The sequence below is a fragment of the Hevea brasiliensis genome, chromosome 6 (genome assembly GCF_030052815.1).
Source record: "Hevea brasiliensis isolate MT/VB/25A 57/8 chromosome 6, ASM3005281v1, whole genome shotgun sequence".
Classification (NCBI taxonomy): domain Eukaryota; kingdom Viridiplantae; phylum Streptophyta; class Magnoliopsida; order Malpighiales; family Euphorbiaceae; genus Hevea; species Hevea brasiliensis.
The window spans coordinates 57810387-57819339 of NC_079498.1; positions in this window are offsets into that span (position 1 = coordinate 57810387).

Here is an 8953-nt window from a genome sequence, read left to right on the forward strand (position 1 = left end):
GTTCCACGTGTCTATGCTAAGAAGATACTGCTCAGATCTTTCACATGTCATCTCCAGGGAAGAAATTGAAGTACAACCAGATTTGACATATGAAGAAGAACCCATACAGATTCTGGCTCGGGAAGTGAAAGAATTGAGGAATAAGCAGATTCCACTGGTGAAAGTGCTTTGGAGGCATCACAACATCGAGGAGGCAACTTGGGAAAGTGAAGAGACGATGAGGCAACAGTTCCCTCAACTGTTTGCATCAGGTAAATTTCGAGGAAGAAATTTAAATTAGAGGGGAAGAGTTGTAACACCCTCCCAGTAGCAACTCCATACATTCTACTGTTTCGGTGACCGGTGTCGGTCCGGACAGGTAGAACGTTCGGAAAAATATTTAAACTAAAGTGAGGAACCATAATTAACTCAAATATTAATAAGAAAAATTTAGTAAAAATTTTAGAAATAAAATACAACCAAGTTAAATGAGCCGGTGCCCAAGCGATGGGTAACCTAGAGGGAAGTTGCGGTTCTCGCAACTAGGAGCCCTAGACCTGGGGAAAAATTCATAAAATAATTTTTGGGACTCCAGAGAAGGGTCATTGAGGTTCCTATGGCATTAGAATGCCAAGAAAATACATAGAAAAGTTTTTTAATCGGTACAGACAATTTTGACCCGTTAAGCCCAACGGAGGGCATTTTGGTCATTTCGCATTCAGAGACGATTTTTGGCCGACTTGTCCAGTTAAGTAAATAATTATTATGATCTAAAATATGAATAAATATTGCTAAAAGTTAAATTAAAAATGAATAGAAAAGAAAGAAAAAGAAAATGACTTAAATCCCTAATTATGACATCATTATGATGTCATTTAAATGCCCTCCACTAATCACCATTCAACAACATAATTAAAATTCTTTAAAAAGGGAAAAATGACAAATTAAGAAACCAATTTCTGGTTTCTTCTTCTTCATCTAGCTGTGACCCTCTCTTCCATCTCCCTCCATAAAAATTTTCTTTCATCACTTCCATTTCCCATGAATTCTCACTACTAAACCCTAGACATCATTCATTAAAACTTGTCTATACCTCTTGGGAAAGTGTTTGGCAGCCTAGAAAAAGAAAGAAAGTGAAGTTCAAGCTTGGGAAAATTCTACTAAAAAAGGTTACTGCTTATTTATGTATATATCTCTCTTATTCCATGTTAGGGACTTAAAATGAGTGTGAAAGTGTAACTTAAATGAAGTAAAAATTAGGTATATGTACCCCATGGAATTCGGCAGCCTAGTGAGGGTCATGATTTTGATTGTTTTGATGGGCTTAGAGTGGACTAGAGAGGGTGTTTAAAGTGTATATATATATATATGTAATGAATGAAAGTGTTTAACTAAGGTGTGTGGTGTGAATTGAAATGGGAAATTAGGGTTTTGGGAGAGAAACTTGGAATTTGCTTATGTAATGGCAAATGAACATTTTAATGGTCAATTAGTGACCATTTGAGGGAAGTTGACCACAACTTGAAGTGAATTATGGCATTGCAAACTGATTTGGTATGCTGCCTAGTGTAACCAGCAGGTGGCTGTGAGTCCAGCCTGCTTGGACAGCCATAACTTTGGCTGTGTAGGTTCAATTGGTGATTGGCCAATTGGAAATAAAACTAGACACATAATGGCACAATTTTGGTGAAGAAACCATGCCCAAAAGACCAAAGCAAGTGGACCAAAAACTGGCCCCAATCCGGATGTCCTGCAACCAGATTCTGCAGAATGACCAAATGAACAGTAATAGTTCATTTGGCCATAACGCATTGTAGAATGGCCCATTTGACCTGAAATATTTACAAAAACAAGTTCAGATATAGACCAACAACTTTCATGAAGAAACCTACCCCAAATTATGACCAGAACCTATCCAACAAGGCAGTTGCAATCACTGTTCACTGCACTGTAGATATGGTCAGTTCTGCAATTTTTCAATCCGTCCAGCTGTGGTTTTTGGACCATAACTGGAGCTACAAAACTCCAAATGAAGTGATTCAAAAAAAGAAATTCAACTAGACAAAAAAAGGAACAACTTTCATGTTTATCACTTTCTCAAATTCCCATTGCAACAGTAACTAATGGAACAGTAAAATTAGGATACAAAAACTGAAAATTCTGCTCCCTTAGTTTTAAGCTTAGAAATGGTATTGGTGATTAATTCCAACAAGTTTTGAATACAAAATGTGGTACATTGGGAGTGTTAAAACCAATGTACCTATTTTCTATGCAAAATTCAACATTTTTGTTGACTAGTGAAGTGAATAGTGACACCAAAACTTGAAATTCAAAAATTGAAGAATTCAAAAGTATCAAATGCCCTAGTATACCTAACAAGATTGGTTTGGATAGTTTGGCATGCCAATAGGGTTCAGTTAGCAGTACTGCACATGGCATTATGCCATTCTGTGATTTCATGGCTTTTAGCCATTCTGACATTGTGTTGATACTTGGCCTTGTGCCTATTGTCATTACAGTTTATTAGCTGTTCTGTTGCACACCGGGAGATGCATATGTGACCGATGGTGTGACTGCCCGAGGTACTAGATACCCAGATGCGCTTACCGTTTATCCATCCGATGCCCAAAGATAGGTTTCTTGGGCAACCAAAAAGGAAAGTGGATAAATTTAATGAAACAATGAATATAACAAGTACAAAACATGTAAGACATCGATACATTCAATACATATTTATTTTCTGTTATTTCCTTTTATTTTATTATTGCACCACTAAGCATTATTGCTTAGCGCGTTGCTTTTGCCACGCGTAGGTTCTGGAGATACTGACCGAGAGCCCAGTAGACCGCAGACTGGGTGAGACCTCCTGCAGCTTTGCATAGTGTCCGTGTCACCTCACCATCTACAGTGCATTGGTAGGACACTAGGTTTCATTTTGGTATTTTGTAACTAACTTTTATTTTCTCATATGTAATTGAACTTATGTAATGTATTTTGATGTTCATGTATATAATGAAAAATTGTGGTTATGAATGGAAAATTCGAGTATTTATTTATTGTTTGTATATGAGTACCATAAGAAATGAATGTTTGAGTAATGGAAAGGTTGTTGAAAATCATATTGAGACTTTGTTGATGAAATGGAGTTGGAATTGTTTGGAAATGATTTTGGAAGTGTTTTTCACAGGTTCCGAAGAACTGTTTTCTCCATTTTTAGCCGGTAGTCTGCCGGATTTTCTATAAAATTTTCGGAACCTAAAATAAATTATAATTTCAATAAATGACTTAAATGAATTATATTTCACAAGTTATATTCAAAACTATGATAAAAATTAATTAAGATAAAATAGAGTGTTCCGGTACACCGTGTGACATAACTTACTCGGATATACTGTAGACGGGTAAGGGGTGTCACACATTTAAAATCAATAAAATGGGCAGAAAATGAAAGAAAAACCCAACTTTCTTCTTCTTCCCATTTCCAGCCGTCAACCATTTTTCCTCCATTAAAATTCCTTTCATTTTCTCTATTCCAAACCTTGAATTCTCACGACTAAACCTTAAGTTCTCTTCATTAAAAATTATCCTTACCTTTTGGGAAGGTGTTTGGCTGCCAAGAAATCCAAAGAAAGCGAAGGAAAAATCTAAGTCGGGTCAAGAAAAAATTCTGCTCCATTCAAGGTTAGTGCCCTAAACAATTTCTTTCTTTCTTTAATCTTGTAAACATGCTAAATCAAGTAGAAATTGTGTGAAATTAAAAGAAAAACTTGAGTAAATAAAATCTCTAAATTTGGCAGCCATGATTTTAAGGATTTTTGGTTTTTGATGAAATTAAGTGGCTTAATTATGTTATTGATGAGTATAGATGATGGATAAAGTGATTTGGTATGAGTTTGGTGTGTGTATGCCATGAATTGGAAATTGGAGTTAGGGTTTGAGCATGAAATTGAGACTTTGATCATGTAATGATGAAAGTGAGTTTTAATGGTCAATTAGTGACCATTTGGTTATTGGAAAACAAGAAATGAATTGTGTTTAATGATGGGATTTAGGTTTAGTGTGGCTGCCCTAGGTGACCTGCAGAATTGGACATGAGTCCAGTAGGTTTGGGCAGCCATAACTTGAATTGTAGAGATTCAATTGTGTTTGGCCAATTGTTCATGAAACTAGACACATAATGACATAACTTTTGTGAAGAAACCTTTCCCATAAGACCAAACCAAGTGGACCAAAAGCTTGCCCTAATCCGGGTGACCTGCAGTCTGTTTTTGCAGAATGACCAAATGAATAGTGATTGTTCATTTGGCCATAAATCAGTGTAGAATGGTTCAATTGATCTGAAATTTTACCAAAAATAAGTTGAGATATAGACCAACAACTTTCATGAAGAAACCTAACCCAAATTATGACCAGAACCTATCCAATAAGGGAGTTGCAGTCACTGTTCACTGCACTATAGATATGGTCAATCCATAAAAATTCCAATCCGGCCAGTTGTGGTTTTGGACCATAACTTGAGCTACAAAACTCCAAATGGAGTGATTCAAAAATGAAATTCAACTAGAAAAAATAAGGAACAACTTTCATGTTGATCATTTTGCCAAATTCCCACTGCAAAAATGACAAATAGAACAATAAATATAAGGTATCAAAACTGAAAATTCTGCTCCATTAACTTTAAGCTTAGAAATGGTATTGGCAACCAATACCAACAAATTTTGAATGCAAAATGTGGTATGTTGGGAGTATTAAAACCAATGTACCTATTTTCTATGCAAAAGTCAACATTTTGGTTGACTAATGAAGTGAATAGTAACACCAAAGCTTGAAATTCAAAAATTGTAAAACTCAAAAGTGTAAAATGCCCTAGTATACCTAACAAGATTGGTTTGGATAGCTTGGCATGCCAATAGGGTTCAGTTAGCAGTACTGCACATGGCATTATATCATTCTGTGATTTCATGGCTTTTAGCCATTTTGACATTATGTTGATACTTGGCCTTGTGCCTAATGTTATTACAGCTTATTAGTTATTCTGTTGCACACAGGGAGACACATATGTGACCGATGGTGTGACGGCCCAAGGTACTTGATACCCAGTGCCAGTTTACCCGTTTATCCAGTCCAGTCGTCCATTATAGGTTACTTGGGCAACCAAAAATGAAAGTGGACAAATTTAATGAAATAATGAATATAACAAGTATAAAATAAGTAAGACTACAAATACTCATCGAAAATTTATTTGCAATAAGAAATCAATATATTCACTGCATATTTATTTTATGTTATTTCTTTTTATTTTATTATTGGCACCACTAAGCATTATTGCTTAGCGCGTTGCTTTTGCCACACGTAGGTTCTGGAGAGATCGACCGAGAGCCCAGTAGACCACAGACTGGGTGAGACCTTCTGCAGCTCTGCATAGTGTCCGTGTCACCTCACCGATGTCAGTGCATTGGTAGGACACTAGGTTTTATTTTGATATTTTGTAATTAACTTTTATTTTCTCATATGTAATTGAAACTTATGTAATGTATTTTGGCATTAATGTAAATAGTGAAAATTGTGTTTATGAATGGAAAAATTGAGTATTTATTTATTGCTTATATATGAATACCATGAGAAATGAATGATTGAGAAATGGAAATGTTGTGGAAAATATTGAGATTTTGATAATTATTGGAGTTTGAGAATAATTGGAAATGATTATTGAAAGTGTTTTTAACAGGTTTCGAAGAACTGTTTTCTCTATTTTTAGCCGGTACTCTGCCGGATTTTCTATAAAATTTGCGGAACCTCAAATAAATTTATGACTTCAATAAATGACTGAAATGAATTATATTTCACAAATTATACTCCATAATTTTGAAAAAAAAAATAAATTAGGAAGAATAAAAATGATAAAATTAAAATAGAGTATTCCGGTACACTATGTGGCATATCTTGCTCGGCTACACTATAGACGGGTAAGGGGTGTCACACAAATGACCACAATGCCCCTGTTCGGGTGGCATTCCCGATTTTTCGTTAACACCAACTTTTGTCGTTTTCTCGATTTTCCGTTTTTCTTTATACTAATTAATTAATTTTTCTTTAATATTTCTAATGACATTTATACTTCAATAGATGTCTATTTAAGTCTTAAAAATATTTTCCAGGGTTCCCTGTGGTCTAGGGCTAGTCAACGGTCCACACTGCAACTTCCCAGTGCGGTCACCCATCGCTAGGGTTCTCGGCTTATTTAACTTGGTTACATTTCATTGCTATTATTTTTCCTTTGTTTTTCTTGTATTTTCTTTTCTTGTATTTCATTATTTTATGTCTCCTCATCAATATTTAAATGTAGGTCTAGGCATTCTAGCTGTCCGGACAGACACTGGTTATCGGAACAGTAGAATGCACTACCGAATATAGGGGTGTTATAATTCTCCCCCCCTTAAAATAAATTTTATCTCGAAATTTTACCTGGCATCAGTCTTTGAACAGCTGTGGGTGCTGTTTCCTCATATCCTCTTCACGTTCCCAAGTAGTTTCCTGGCCTAAATGATGGTTCCACAGCACTTTAACCAGGTGTATCTATTTATTCCTCAGCTGCTTCACCTCATATGCCAGAATTTCTATGGGTTCTTCCTCATATGAGAGGTCTGGATTTACCTCAATCTCTTCAACTGATAGTACATGAGATGGGTCAGATCTGTACCTCCTTAACATGGACACATCAAAGACACTGTGTATCCTTTCTAGCTCTGGAGGTAATGCCAACCGATATGCCAAAGGACCCACTCTCTCCAGAACCTCATATGGTCCGATGAAACGAGGACTCAGTTTCCCCTTTCTGCCAAATCTCATAATCCTCTTCCAAGGATAAACTTTGAGGAATACCTTATCACTCACTACATTTTCAATATCTCTTCTCTTCAGACCAACATAGGACTTCTGACGGTCTGATGCAGCCTTGAGTCTATCTCTGTTTAATCTGATCTTTTCCTCTGTCTGCTGAACAATTTCTAGCCCAATCATCTTCCTTTCACCTATTTCATCCCAACATAGGGGAGTTCTACACTTCCTGCCATACAAAGCTTCATATGGAGGCATCCCAATGCTTGATTGGTAGTTGTTGTTATAAGCAAATTCAATCAAAGGCAAGTATATATCCCAACTACCTTCAAACTCAATCACACAAGCTATAGCATATCCTCCAATATTTGAATTATCCTTTCAGACTGGCCATCTGTCTGTGGGTGGAATGTCGGTACTGTAATCTGTAGCTTACAATACAAACATCGAGAACATTACATAGTCACTACGTTATAACCTCATGGACTAGGTTTTCTAATATCTTATCTTTCTCGAATCCACTAATATCCTAAATCGATTCTGATTACAATATCCCTTGACAATTACTAACAGTAACATCTTTGCCCTCATCTAGTGCAATTCTATTATTGTAATTTACTTTTAGGTCCTCTTACCTTACATTAAGTAGGTCACCAATTAGCTTTATAATTTATGGTGTGTTAGAAAATACTTTTAGCTAACAAGTCTTCCAAAATTAATGTCAATCATACTTGTTATTATAGTTTTTATCCTAAAGGACTAGTCACTAATACATTAAAATTCATTCCCATGTAAAGGAATAACAACAGAACATATAGTTCTAACACTAGCACACAACTAAGTAGTGCTGGGATAAAATAATAACTAATTGTTTCTTTCAAAAATTAAGAACTTACCAATAGCTACATCCGACGTTTCTGCTCTTTCCCCTTGGCGCATAGTGGACGCTCTGACTGGTGCGCTACTATATTCGGGTTGATTCACTGTGTTATGGTTGTGAGGAGTACCAACTCTATTTTTATCTCGACCTCTACTGACGGTCTGTGAACTTTCAAGAGCAGATCGAGGTACTCTAGTACAATTTCTAACAAAGTGTCTAAGCTTTCCACAGTTGTAGCAGGCTTCAGAGGCCTTACGACAAATACCTCCATGTAGCTTGCCACAAGAGTTACAGATACGAGGAGGATAGGAACTTCTAGTTGTTCGATAACTAGGTCTTGGTGGTCTCTGCCCTGATGATCCACCTCTGTCATATTCTTGAGCTCGGGGCTTCTCAAATTCTTTTCTCTTTCCCAAATTACTGCTCGAGTTCTGACCCGTAGATTTCTCCCTCTTCTCTATTTCACACTACCTTTGTGGGGGTTGGGTTTGTGCTTGAGCTTAAGCTGATAGAGTATCAGCCATTTGTTCAAAGAAAGTGGCCATTTGTTGGGCTATTTGTGCAGTAATTTGTACTGGTAAAACTGGTACAGTTGGGCCTTTGACACTTTGTGGAGCTGGGGCCTCAACTTGTACTTCTGCCACTACGGACTGTTCTATTATCTCATTTTTCTCTTCCATATCTTTTCACAAGATTTTCTATTCCTGTACAACCAACACAAGGACATTCCTCTCCATTAGTTCATATTTATGATGTAAATGTACTTTATGTATCAAACATTTGAGCAGTTGTAGTTATCGACAAAAAGATTTCAAATTCACAGTTTGAAATTTACTTTAAAACCATTGCTCTGATACCACAAAACATGTCACACCTTACTTCTCTGTAAGATGTAACATGATCCCGTAGTACGCCTAATGAATTACCGTACTTCGCCTACCGATAACCCATTAGATATACTACAAGGGATTTTAAAACAATTTTCATGAAATTTAAATCATCGATTAAAATCTGGTGTTATAAAATTTTTTTCAAAATTTCGGTAAGGTGCTGGCTGTATTTCGAGAAAACAGTTCTTCAATCCTGCAAAAGAAAATACTCCCAATATGTTTTCTCAAATACAACTCCAATAACTTCATTTCAACTCACAATTCAAATCTCAATAAACTCTCAATTCATTTTCAAACCAATCTCATCATAAAGAAACATTTCATTGATTACAAGACTCAAAATTTATATTACAAAACTATTCAAATA